This window comes from Eriocheir sinensis, unplaced genomic scaffold (genome assembly GCF_024679095.1).
Source record: "Eriocheir sinensis breed Jianghai 21 unplaced genomic scaffold, ASM2467909v1 Scaffold232, whole genome shotgun sequence".
In the NCBI taxonomy this organism is placed as follows: domain Eukaryota; kingdom Metazoa; phylum Arthropoda; class Malacostraca; order Decapoda; family Varunidae; genus Eriocheir; species Eriocheir sinensis.
The window spans coordinates 340,185-353,062 of record NW_026111535.1 but is presented as its reverse complement, the minus strand read 5'-3'; the positions used below and the strand labels follow the sequence as shown (position 1 = coordinate 353,062).

The window sequence follows — 12,878 nt, the reverse complement described above, 5'->3', positions numbered from 1 at the left end:
GATACCGAACATAACCTAATTACGAATTCCACATACTCCCAATAGCCCCCCCCCTTTACCCTAGCCCCCCGCCCCCTCTGGTTATCACCACGCAATTTACTGACCCCATTTACCTAGTATTCGACACCTCACATGACCTATTTTCGAGTTTCACCTACTCCCATTAGCCCCCCCCCCATTACCGTTAACCCCCGCCCCTTTTAATTATCAGCACGCAATTTACTGACCCCATTTACCTCTTATTGGCAACAGAATATGACCTTATTACGAATTCCACCTTCTCCCATTAACCCTCCCCCCTTTATTATTAACCCCCGCCCCCTCTAATTATCACCACGCATTTTACTGACCCCATTAATCCCCTACTTGACGCGTAATATGACCTATTTCCGAATTCTAGTATGTAGATCTTTTTCCTCTTCTTGAGACCTTATAACGGTGCTGTGCGCAGAAACCACTGCTTCGCGGAGCAAGATGGAGGAGGAGGAGGAGGAGGAGGAGGAGGAGGAGGAAGAGGAAGAAGAGAAGGAGGAAGAAAAGGAGGAAGAGGAGGAGGAGGAGGAGGAGGAGGAGGAGGAGGAAGTGGAGGAGGAGTTAGAGGAGGAGGAGGAGTAAGAAGAGGAGGAAGAGGAGGAGGAGGAGGTGGTGGAGGAAGAGTAGTAGGAGGAAGAGGAGGAGGAGGAGGAAGTGGAAGAAGGGAAGGAGGAGGAGGAGGAGGAGGAGGAGGAGGTACATGCGTGCGTGCGGGGTTGTGTGTGTGTGTGTGTGTGTTTTAGCTAATCTCTCTCTCTCTCTCTCTCTCTCTCTCTCTCTCTCTCTCTCTCTCTCTCTCTCTCTCTCTCTCTCCTAGTCGTAAAGTATTAATCCAGCCATCATATACTCGCTATCTATTTTTGTTTGCTAAGACTTTTTAACATATCTACATGGACACATATCGTATGGCAGTCTTTTCCTAACATCAGAATAAATTATTCATATATTTCTCCTATTTCGTTTCACGTTTTTACTCTGCAATGAGTTCCCGCTTCAATTCCACCCTTATTCCTTTCCGTCTCCTACGCGATTTCCTATAAATGATCAAGCGTCAGCTACGTGCTTCATTCCGTCATACGCTGAACGTAAGCTGTGGGAAGGAGGTTCATATGCTCGTATAACTTTCAATGGTTGTATAATTGCCCCCAAAAACCTCATACAGCACTTAAGCAACATCCAGTTACGCTGGAACAGGAATCAGGGTCGTGTGCATAAAACACCAGACCATACTTGGCATATACTTTCGAGTTATCCGCCATTGTAGACAAGTCATATGTGTGCAACGCTTCACATCGCATGTACACCGAGAGAGAGAGAGAGAGAGAGAGAGAGAGAGAGAGAGAGAGAGAGAGAGAGAGAGAGAGAGAGAGAGAGAGAGAGAGAGAGAGAGAGAGAGGGGGAGGTATGGGGGAGAAAGAGGGCGGGGGGAGAGAGTGCGGGGGAGATGGAGGAGGGAGGGAAAGGGAAGGATGGGAGTAGGGGAAGCCAGGGGTGGAGGTAGGTGGTGGATACACGTCACAAATACGTCACGCCTCACCTGTTCGAATGTGTAAGTGGCTCACGCAGGTGTTGCCATCACAGTCAAGAGTAAACGCCATAATTAACCGCATCTGGCATTGCACAATAGCGTCAAAAATTAGCGGAGTGTGTGAAACAATCTGTGCCAAAGTCCCATGCTGATCCGAGTCTTCGTGTGAAAGATATTTGCGAAAAACGGCATGTCATAGGGTCTGATATGTATAGTAGATATCACCACCACCACCATCACCACCACCACCATCACCACCACCACCATTATCACCACATGTTCTAGTTCAAATCTCATCACCGTCAATACCAATCTCATCACCATCACCCATCACCACATCCACCACCACCACCACCACTTGGCTTGTTATATCACCAGTCAACACCAAACACCACCACCTACCTATCCACACACCAATCTCATCACCACATGTTCTAGTTCATCACCACCAATACCACCATATAATAAGCATCTACCCCCCCCCCCCTCCCCCACCTCCCTGTCTTCTCTTTCAACACCAAAATCACTACTTATAATTATCACAACACACATTAAACAGTAGTAGTAGTAGTAGTAGTAATTATAGCATATTACATAACAAATCGTAGAGAATCTGACATACTACTACTACTTCTACTGATACCAACACTATTATAAGTATAAGCCAACACTCACCACTTATTCCTCGTCTTCATCTTCACCTCCTCTTCCTCACGTCCTCCTCGTCCAGGGTCCACCGGGCAAATGACGAGGAGAGAGGCTCGGAGGTGTGGCAAATGCTGGAGGCTGTTGTTTTTCATCACGTCTCGAAGCAATGTCCAGCGGGGAAAGGCTTGGAGGTGTGACAAGAGGCTGGAGGCTGGGGGTTGGTCACGTCTTTACCCAGAGTCCAGCGGGGATAGGGTGACGAGAGGCTGGGACGGCTGACAAGATGCTGCTCATCACGTAACAAGGCGGGGTAGTTAACAAGTTGTGAGGCTGATGGTTGTTAGGTGGTTACTGATAGGGGTGTTTATATGCATTATGGCCTATAGTGACTGAGTGAATGTATATATCAAGGGGTTTACATAGATTATATAGATACGTGGACATACCTTTTGTGTGGTGATACTGGTGAGAGATGAACACACACACACACACACACACACACACACACACACACACACACACGGGGACAAATTCACTGTGCAGATTTTTTATAAAATTATTACACATCTAAGAAATTAAGTTGAAAATGGTTGTTGTTGTTGTTGTTTACTCTGTACAAGATAAGAGTACATTAATGAACTTACGGCTGTGTGTGTGTGTGTGTGTGTGTGTGTGTGTGTGTGTGTGTGTGTGGCTCAGGGGCGTACTGTGGTCGCAGCCTCCGCCAGCCCCCGCAAAACAGCCCCGCTCAGCGCACCACCACCTCATCCAGGGGCGCGCTGACCCTTCAAAGCACCCCAAACTCACCCAAGAACTCTCCAAACACTCTCCGTGGCTGTGGTTGCTGTGTGGTGGTTGAGTGGTGGGTTGTCGAAGTGTCGCCCCGGGTCTGAACGCTGAGGGGAGGGTGAGGCTGTCTCGCTATGTACAAGTTACCATAGAAAAGCTTATTATGAGGAATCGTTATTTTCTTGGCCGAGGAGAGATGTGCCGCTGGTGACGCTAAAACATCTCGGCAGGAAAATGTAAGAATGAACGATGTGCTGACGCCGCTGATAACCTCACACCATGGAGGTAGGATTGGCGGGCCCGCTAACCCCCTTCCTTGAGGTGAAGCCGACGAACTGTCAAATTTACGGCCAAAAGATGGGGGTGGGCGAGTTTGACTTGAGACATGACACCTGGCCGTAAAAATGACAGCTCGGGCGGATTCACTTAACTGGGCTGATGTCACCTCCACCAATTCTACCTCCACGGTGACACTGCTCTGAGGGTCGCATTCCTAAACGTCTCGGGCTTCAATTACGACTGTTTTTCAAGGCCACGGAGGAGATTAACCGGGTCTTCACGGGGGGTGTGTTTCCCGTTCAAGGTGCAGAGTTCGTGTTAATAATGTGAGAAAATGAGGGTTAAAGATAGGCTAAATAGGTCTAAAATCAGTGGGTGAGTGACACTGTCTGAGAAAAAGTAAGATAGCTCTAAAGTGAGGGAGGGTAGAGAGTCTGGGGTGGGTGGATTAGAGAGAGGGATTGTTGGCTTACATTTTAGTGTATGGTAGAGTGAGTTAGAGCTAGTTTTAATCTGAGAAAATGATGGTTAAATATAGGGTAATTTTTCATGTCAAGCTATCACCGGGGTCACAAAACAGTCCATGAAAACCCCAGAGCACCTTCCACGAGAGGCTTTTCCAACAGGCACAGGGAAGATTGACCGGGTTTTCTTGGGTGACTTTACCGTTGAAGGCGTATAGGTCGTGTTAAGCTATGACCAGGGTCACAAAACAGTCCATGAAAATCCCAGAGCAACTTCTACTGTAGTCTTTTCCAGCAAGCTATCTGAGGCCCCGAGACGTTTATAAATTCTGGCTTGAGTCTGCCTTCCCTCCCGCTACCAGGGATGGCCCGAAGGGAATGCAGTTGGGGGGGGGTAAGGTAAACTATGACCAACTCAGTCATTTTATGACCAACTCCAAACTGGCGAGCGAAGCGAGCCATTCAGCGGGGGGGGTTTTAAAACTCACCTTTTTTAGGGGCATTTTTAAGGCCTAAGTAGGGACATTTATGAGTCTCAGATGCTTTTCATTTGCATTTAAGAGTATAATAATTTTGGTCATGGGGGCGGCTGCTCTCCCAGGGTCATTAAGTCATTCTGCGTACCCTTGTCTAAAGTGTCATTTGTTGATATTGTTACTGTTGTGTTGCTGCCACTGCCAGTAATGGCTTATGGCTCAAGGGGTTTGTCGTTAGTGGAGCAGGTGAACTTGTGAAGTAACTTTGTAAGGCCAGTTTTGTCTGAACTTTATCTTTGCTGGTAAGTGTTATGTTTGATCAACTAAGCAGGTACAAAGAAACTACACGTATGAACATGTGAACTTTATGGCAAGCTGCAAATATTTTCATTGTTACAGTATTTCTGGGAATACAAGTAAATAATTTAAGATGTACATGTACTCAACAAATGGCAGAGGACTGGTCTTGCCAGTCAGACCCCACCCCATGCAAGACTAAGACTTCATTTAAGAATTATAATGCTTGTAGAAACTGTACAAGCAAGGAAATAAATAAAAATAATGGCATAAATTAATTACCTAAGTTGAAAAAAATCGGTATCAAAAGAGATTTGAACATATATAATATAATATTAATATACTAGTGTAATACTTTGGTATAAAACAAGACTAGCTGTCAATGGCATAAAACAAGACTAGAAACAAAATAAGTGTATCAGAAACAAAATAATTAGTGTATCCTTGAAATAAATAAATCTAGTCTACTGTCCATAGGTACCTCTAGACTACCACCATTTTGGGAGTAAAATAGACTGTCTATGGGTCACAGACTCATCACAGTGGTTCCCTGATATTGGCAGGTATAATTCATAAATATTTGCTATTTGTTATTAACATAATAATAAATCTAAATGCTGAATTTCATGTGCCAGCAGATAAAACTAAGTAGAAACTTGAAATTCTTGAATTAATAAATATCTCCATAAGACTCCATTCCTAGAATCTTAGGACATAATAAGAAAGACATATGAGTGACATACATTAGCCATAGTTTTAAAGCAAATGATCCTATGGGAAAAGAAACTAATATTTTCAATAAAACTTAGGAAAGCAAGTAAGCATCAGCTCATGAAACAGAAAATAATGGCAAAATTCGATTATATACCAAACTTGAAAAAAAAAAATCAGAATCAAAGGAGATTCTAATATTTATATTGTAATGTTGTAGTATAAAAATAAGACTAGATGTCAGTGGCATTAAACATGATTGAATAGGCATTATATAATACTAGAACTAACAAAATAAGTGTATCCTTCAACTGGCTTCAAACAAATAAATCCAGTCCACACCTCCACACCAAACCAGAACACCATATTGGTTTGAGAGTGAAATATCTGTGGGTCACACATAGTGGGGTATTCCCTGATATTGGCAGGCATAAATATTTGTTCTTATAACTCATTTGTTATTACCATAATAACAAATCTCAATGCTGAATAATGAATTAAAAGTGCCGGCAGATACAACTAAGTAGCAACTAAGCTGCAACTTGAAATAATAAATATCTTCATTTTAGCCTCTTAGGGCATAATAAGAAAGACATATGAGTGACATACATTAGGTTTAGAACACAAGATCCTATGAAAAATTAAAGTAATCATTCCAGTCAAAACTTGTCTCTCTCTCTCTTCTCTCTCTCTCTCCTCTCTCTCTCTCTCTCTCTCTCTCTCTCTCTCTCTCTCTCTCTCTCTCTCTCTCTCTCTCTCTCTCTCTCTCTCTCTCTCTCTCTCTCTCTCTCTCTCTCTCTCTCTCTCTCTCTCTCTCTCTCTCTCTCTCTCTCTCTCTCTCTCTCTCTCTCTCTCTCTCTCTCTATATAATATATATATTTATTAATATATTTATATATATATATATCTATATAAATGTATAAATATATATATATCTATATCTATATATATATATATATATATATATATATATATATATATATATATATATATATATATATATATATATATATATATATATATATATATATATATATATATATATATATATATATATATATATATATATATATATATATATATAATATATATCATGATGATGACTATATTTTTATTCTCCTTGTTTTCATGCCTTTCCACCTATCAACAATTTCTTGAAGATCCAACTGATCAGTTAGGTCACTCTCACAAGACAGAAGCATCAGATAATGTAATTTCTTTTCTTTGATTCTGTTTCTCAAGTACGTTTTTAAAAGCTTAAGCCTGCTGAAAGACCTCTCACTTTTACAAACTGAAGGTGGTGCAGTCAAGAACAGTCTGAAAACTTTTGATAAAAGAGGAAATAATTTATGCTTTCTTTGGGAGCTTAATGCAAACTGTGCAGCTGAGCGAATGGTTTTCTGTACTTCAGGATGTTGCTCTACATGTTTAGAAAACTGGATGTTGAAGACCTCCAGTTCAAGAGTTAAAGACTTAGTGTCAGGTATTTCACTAGGATAGGTTTCTGACAGATTTTGCAATGCTGCTGCAAAGCTTTCAGTGTCATATTCATTCACATTAGGGTCAAGAATTTCTGAGAAAGGTTTGAATGAAGACCTGAGATTTTCACATTTTGAGTCTAGCACTGAAATCATGACGTCTAACACTGCATTCATTTCCTTGTTGTAATATGAATACAAAGTAAACTCAGCACTGGAAGCAGGGTTATCATCAAGTTTTTTGGGTAATTTCCGCCTACGGTGTACCCTTTTGAATTCTTCATGACCATCAACATCAACACCCCTTGCAAAGTTGAGAGCAGCCTCTACAAAGTGTTTCTGTTCCTCAGCATTACTTCTCATTGACTGAAGTATTTTCAGAGTACTTTCCATTGAAATGAGGGCTCCAGAAACATCTAGTTCCTCTGTCTGTAACACATCTACCATATGCTTGGTTTTGTACATTACATTTTTATGAACATCAGAACAATTATAAAATCAAATGACTTAATTTTGATATACAGACCATGGGCTTTAGTTCTTGTTTCTGAATCATATTTCTTTGTTGCATTTGTCATTTCATCCAGCACTTCACATATTTCCTCATAGGATCTCCAGAAGGCTTCGACTGCCTCTGGTCTGGCACTCCACCTAGTCTTTGACAGGTTTCTTAACTGCATTGCACCTTCAGTTATTTCCAGCTTCTCTTTGAGAGCAGCATGACGACTAGTGCTGCTGCTAAAAAATACATAACATGCCTCCAGTGCATCATACATATATGTAACTAGTTTACTGGCATTGCAGCCATGTTCAATCACCAAATTTGAGCCATGAGGTAAGCAAGGTATATATGTGATAGGTCTATCTAGTATGGAAGATAATTTTTTTTGAGCACCATTGTACTTTCCAGACATTGTTGCTGCACTGTCATAAGTCTGGAATCTAATGGAATCTGTGTCTACTTTGCTTTCAGAAAGGGCTTTTAGTATAGCTTTCGCCATACCTTCTCCTGTCTTGTCTTTTACTTCTGCAGTTGTAAGAAGCCGTTCTTTGGGCATGTCATTTGCATCAACAAATCTAACTGCCACAGTGAGCTGATCCACATGAGTGATATCAGGGGTTGTATCTGCAATAATTCCAATAATACCTGCATCATTTATCTCTTTAACTATATTATTCTGAACAGTTTCACCAAGTAGTGTTATGTATTCATCTAGACAGTTTTTGCTCATGTAAGTAGTGTGATATGGTCTTGAATTTCTTTCAGTGAGCCAAGCTTTCATTGCTGTATTGTGTCTACTTATTAGATGAACAATCTGCTCAAAGTTAGAGTCCATCTCCGGTTCATTTCTAAATGCTAGTCCTTGCCTGGCTAGTGTGCGACAGATGTCTATCATCATTGCAATGACATTTCTATGCTGCTGGAGAATCTTTTCTTCTTCAATTAATCTAGTTCTTTTACTTTTGTCTAGCAACAGATCAACACGTTCACTTTCAGTGCAGAATGTAGCATAGTCAAAAAGAGCTGCTTTGTGGCTGTTGCTTTGAAAATGTAACTGAATTTTACCTGGTTTCCCTTTTCCTCTACTGCCTTTTGCTTTCCACCAATCACAGAAACCTTCAATCCAAACTCGTTCACTTTTTCTCTGTCAAAGCCATGGCTGAACAATTTACAAACAAAGCAATATGCCCTATCTGTGACAATACTGTATTCAAGATATGGATATTCACCATACCATCTTGACGAAAAACAACATGTGTCTTTCACTTTTTTCATAGCTTCATTTTAGGAAATGAAGATAGTTTTGGTTGATATGGGCCTAACTTTACAAGGTACATTCTTTGCTTGTCAGTGAGCACCACTGGCCTGCTTCCAGGATCCTGGGGAACTTGGTCATCACTCTGTAAAACATCAGTCAAATAGTCCTCTCTGTTTGCAGCCTCTTCCAATACTTGACTTAGTAAATTTTGAGATTTTAGTTCTAACTTTCCACAAAGAAATTTTATTTCCTTACTAGATGAAACAACACTTGTCAGAAATTCTTCTACGTTGCCAATCACACAATCACTTTTCACGGTGTTAATTAGATTCTTACTCTGATTTGTTATCACTTCTAACTGGCCGACACATTTGATCCATTCATCATCACTGACTAATTTTGGGTCACTGACAGACAAAGCCTAGTCCCCTTGCTTATAAGATTTTTTCAACAATGTTGATGTGGACTCCTCATGAAACTCAACAACAGTAGGAGCAAGTGGAACAACTGAAGATTTCTGATAGTCACCTGTAGTAGTATTAACTGTTGAAGCAGTGTCTTGAGCTGCTGAAAGGACATGTGTTGGAGTACTACTTGTTTTTGTACCTGGACCTGACAAACTTGAAGGAGCAACAGCCTGAGATAGCAATGGTAAAATGACATTTGTAGCCTTACTAGGTGATACAGTAGCAGAGGTTGTGGGTGATGCAGGAGGAACATCAGAAGCTGTAGCCAGGAATGGAGCAGGTCGGACTGGAAGTGGTGACTGTGGTGGGGAAGGTACCTCTGTAATTTTTGTTGGAGAAGCAGGAGATCTTGGAAGCACAGGAAGGACATCACCCAAAGTAGTTTGTGATGAAGAAACTGGAGAAGGTAGTGGGAGAGGCTCATCTGTAACCTTACTTTCTGATGGAACAGCAGTTGATGGAGGGGCTGAAACAGAAGTTGTAGACTGTGTAGAGGCTGGCTGAGGCAATGAGGAGTCTACATCAGTTGAAATGCTTGGTAATGCAGCTGCTACAACCTCACCAGACTGTGAAGGGACTTCCAAAATTGGACCTTCAGGTTCATCAGATGTAGAACCAACCTGTTAAAAATCAAACATTTTCAAATCCACACACAGTGCAGTGCAGTCTATACAGTCACTGATGACTGATATTCTACTTGAAATATGGAAACAAGCTCAGGTTGTGAGTCTGTCACTGACATTGGGAGTTCACGGTTGACACTGTCTATAAGTTTGTAACTATGTCTACGTAGATGACATCATTGACATGTAGCCAAAAGTGGAGAGAGAGAGAGAGAGAGAGAGAGAGAGAGAGAGAGAGAGAGAGAGAGAGAGAGAGAGAGAGAGAGAGAGAGAGAGAGAGAGAGAGAGAGAGAGAGAGAGAGAGAGAGAGAGAGAGAGAGAGAGAGAGAGAGAGAGAGAGAGAGAGAGAGAGAGAGAGAGAGAGAGAGAGAGAGAGAGAGAGAGAGAGAGAAAACTGCTGCTCAGTTGAAGTCAGTTCCCTATTCTCCACCAGGCCACCTGCTCCTAAGGACCTAAGCTTAATTGAGGGTTTAGATATATGAAGTCAGATGAGGTTGATATAATAATATCCTCATCAATTGACTAAGACAAAACTTGACAAAAGATAAATGGGATGACAGAGGGAGAGGGTGACTTCTACCCCTCCCTACCCTACTTACTATGGAACTATAGTTTCTTAATTATAACTAAATACAGAATTACTTAAAAATACTTGACATGGAAATTATTGAACATACAGTTTCATACCTTTCTCTGCTTTGCTGAAAAAAACTTTTCAATGTTGTGAGTATCAATCTCTGTATATCTTGGATTTCTAATTGTTGGATGAACTGTTGTACAGTGGGTATTCTTCCAGAACTCATAACTCATTGATTTTTTGCATTCATTGCATTTCACAGTTCTTCTGCTGGGCCTGGATCGCTTCATTCTTCTTTTGTGTCTCGACACCAATCTGTCATAAGGGTACAGGTATAAATATGTACACACACACACAGAGGCTGCAGCAGATCTGAGGTGAATTACACACACACACACTGTGTGCCACACACACACACAAAGTTGCTCGAGCCTACATTTGCCCATATTTGCTGCTGGTAAATGTGGTAATTATATATCTGAGGTAATCATCAGTACCAGCCTGGGACTGATGATAGTTGACTCAGCCACCCTATAGGCCTAGTGTAGTAGATGAGTAAGATTAGATGACTATTTCAACACTGCAACACATGTGACTGATACTGAGGGTGGCAGAGCTAGATTTAGACCTTGGAGGGCCTCAGTATAAAAATTTAATTACATGACAAAAAATTACTACATACATAGACTACTATATGTACCTTGGTCCTTGGGCTTGACTGAACACTAGTCACTAAGGGCCCTACAAACCATGGCGGCCTATTGGCCGGTACAAGGGTGAGGGGCGCAGGTAACTACACCTTTACACCCTGTACCCGCCCCTGTTTTGTTATAGGGCCCTTAGTGACTAGTGTTGAGTCAAGGTACGTATAGTAGTCTATGCTACATACTAAAATGAATCACTAACTACATTTCTTAGAAAAATGTTATCTGCTGATGAAAATTTGTGATTATATTTTTCTCTGTTTTATTGGCTTAGAATAACTGACAAACGTTTTTAGTATATGGTACAGGCCATTGTGATATAATATGAATTACGAATTACTGGTGATGAGATCAAGATTATGACAACATAATAATAATATTATGAAATGTTGTGGTGCCTTAATTTGTTTATCTTTTTTTAGGTTATATATGCTCAGTTTCTCTTTTATATATATATATATATATATATAGATATATATATATATATATATATATATATATATATATATATATATATATATATATATATATATATATATATATATATATATATATATATATATATATATATATATATATATACTGCGGTTACAGTGCTGTATAAGATATTATTGGATATTTGCATTTACGCCGCAGTATAACACTAAGTAATAGCCAAAGAAAAGAATAATAAGCATTTGGCTTCCTTGCTTCAGTTCACGATCATCAACAAAAGTTTAAAATGACTTAATTAAATGAGTCTTAAAGACTTATGAGTAGCACTATACAACAGCAAGTAAAGAAATGGTTTTGCCTTTTGGACTTTTCTTTGGCTGTGTATCACAATAAAACAGAGCAAAATCATGCTTCAGCCTTCATGTACGTTATAACGTTAATCTTATATAACAATAACTACATAGGTGTTAATATTAATAAATGCCTTTTACCTTACCTAATAATGAGTTTGTCAAAGTAAAATATTGAGAAAATCAGTAACATTGTAACAGTGTCTGTATGAATAAAAAAAAATCATAAATGATAACTAATTAATTTACACCATGGTGCTGCTGCTGCTGCTGCTGCAAAAACTGTAGGTAAGTTACCTTACCTCCAGACTATAGGTAAGGTAAATTAATTATCATTTATGATTTTTTTTTATTCATACAGACACTGTTACAATGTTACTGATTTTCAATATTTTACTTTGACAAACTTATCAAGTACCGAAACACTCTCCCCTGAATGTATAATATATTATCTATGCCAATAAATCAACAATGTTAACAGTTAGGTATAGCTTGTAGGCATGTGAAATAATATGACTGGATGTATAATTCGTAGTAGACGGTGGTACAGTCACGCTGTGCGTGCCATATTGCCAGACAACTGTACGGTACAGACCGTATAGTTGTCAGTTGCACTGGCAATATGGCATGCACAGGCAGTCAGCCACACAGCGTGACTATACCACTACCTACCTACCACGCATTATACATCCAGTCATTTTTTTCACATGCCTACAAGCTAGTGCTACAGAGTACTTACAGTAAGCACAACAAGGGCACAAGGCAAGTGCATAATGCGTTACGCACGGCTTATTAATAATATTAACACCTTCACCATTGTAAGCATGTACATTTGCTACACAGTAAAACAGTGCTAGCCTATAGTCTCTGGCCCCTTTGGGCATGATACATAAAACTAAATTAATAGATACTTGAGAAGCCTCAAGCCTTACCTGCAACATATGAATTAGGTAGCGTCACATAGCCTGGCTCCAAGCATCACACCAAGTTGTTTCCTCCATTACGTGGTGCCATTTTCCTCAGCCGGATCGCTGGGCTTGAGTCACGTGCTGTTATCGGTGTTGACATCTTGGGAGCATTTTAACAGCGTCGCAGCGACCAGCGCAGCGAATCACACGTTCAGTGATTTCGGACCAGAAAGCTTGTCAAATAATTACTTACGCTTATTGCACATCTCAAAATTCGCAAAACTATAACAAAAAGTGGCGGTTCACTGAATGACCGGCGGGGGGCGGCTTGGTCCCGGGAGGCTGGGATCG

At 40.4% G+C, this 12,878-nt stretch overlaps 1 protein-coding gene across 12 annotated transcripts in view; it reads right to left on the bottom strand.

Annotated features, from left to right (window-relative positions):
• LOC126991052 (uncharacterized) overlaps positions 1 to 12,878 on the bottom strand; it is a 79,652-nt gene that overhangs the window by 49,415 nt on the left and 17,359 nt on the right. For 6 of the 12 annotated variants that reach the window (XR_007745075.1, XR_007745072.1, XR_007745074.1 and 3 more), the window contains exon 3: positions 2,237 to 2,495. The exons of the other annotated variants lie outside the window; for them this stretch is intronic. The gene's annotated coding sequence lies outside the window, so the exon portion shown is untranslated. The remainder of the gene's footprint in view (positions 1 to 2,236; positions 2,496 to 12,878) is intronic. 12 annotated transcript variants of the gene reach the window in all.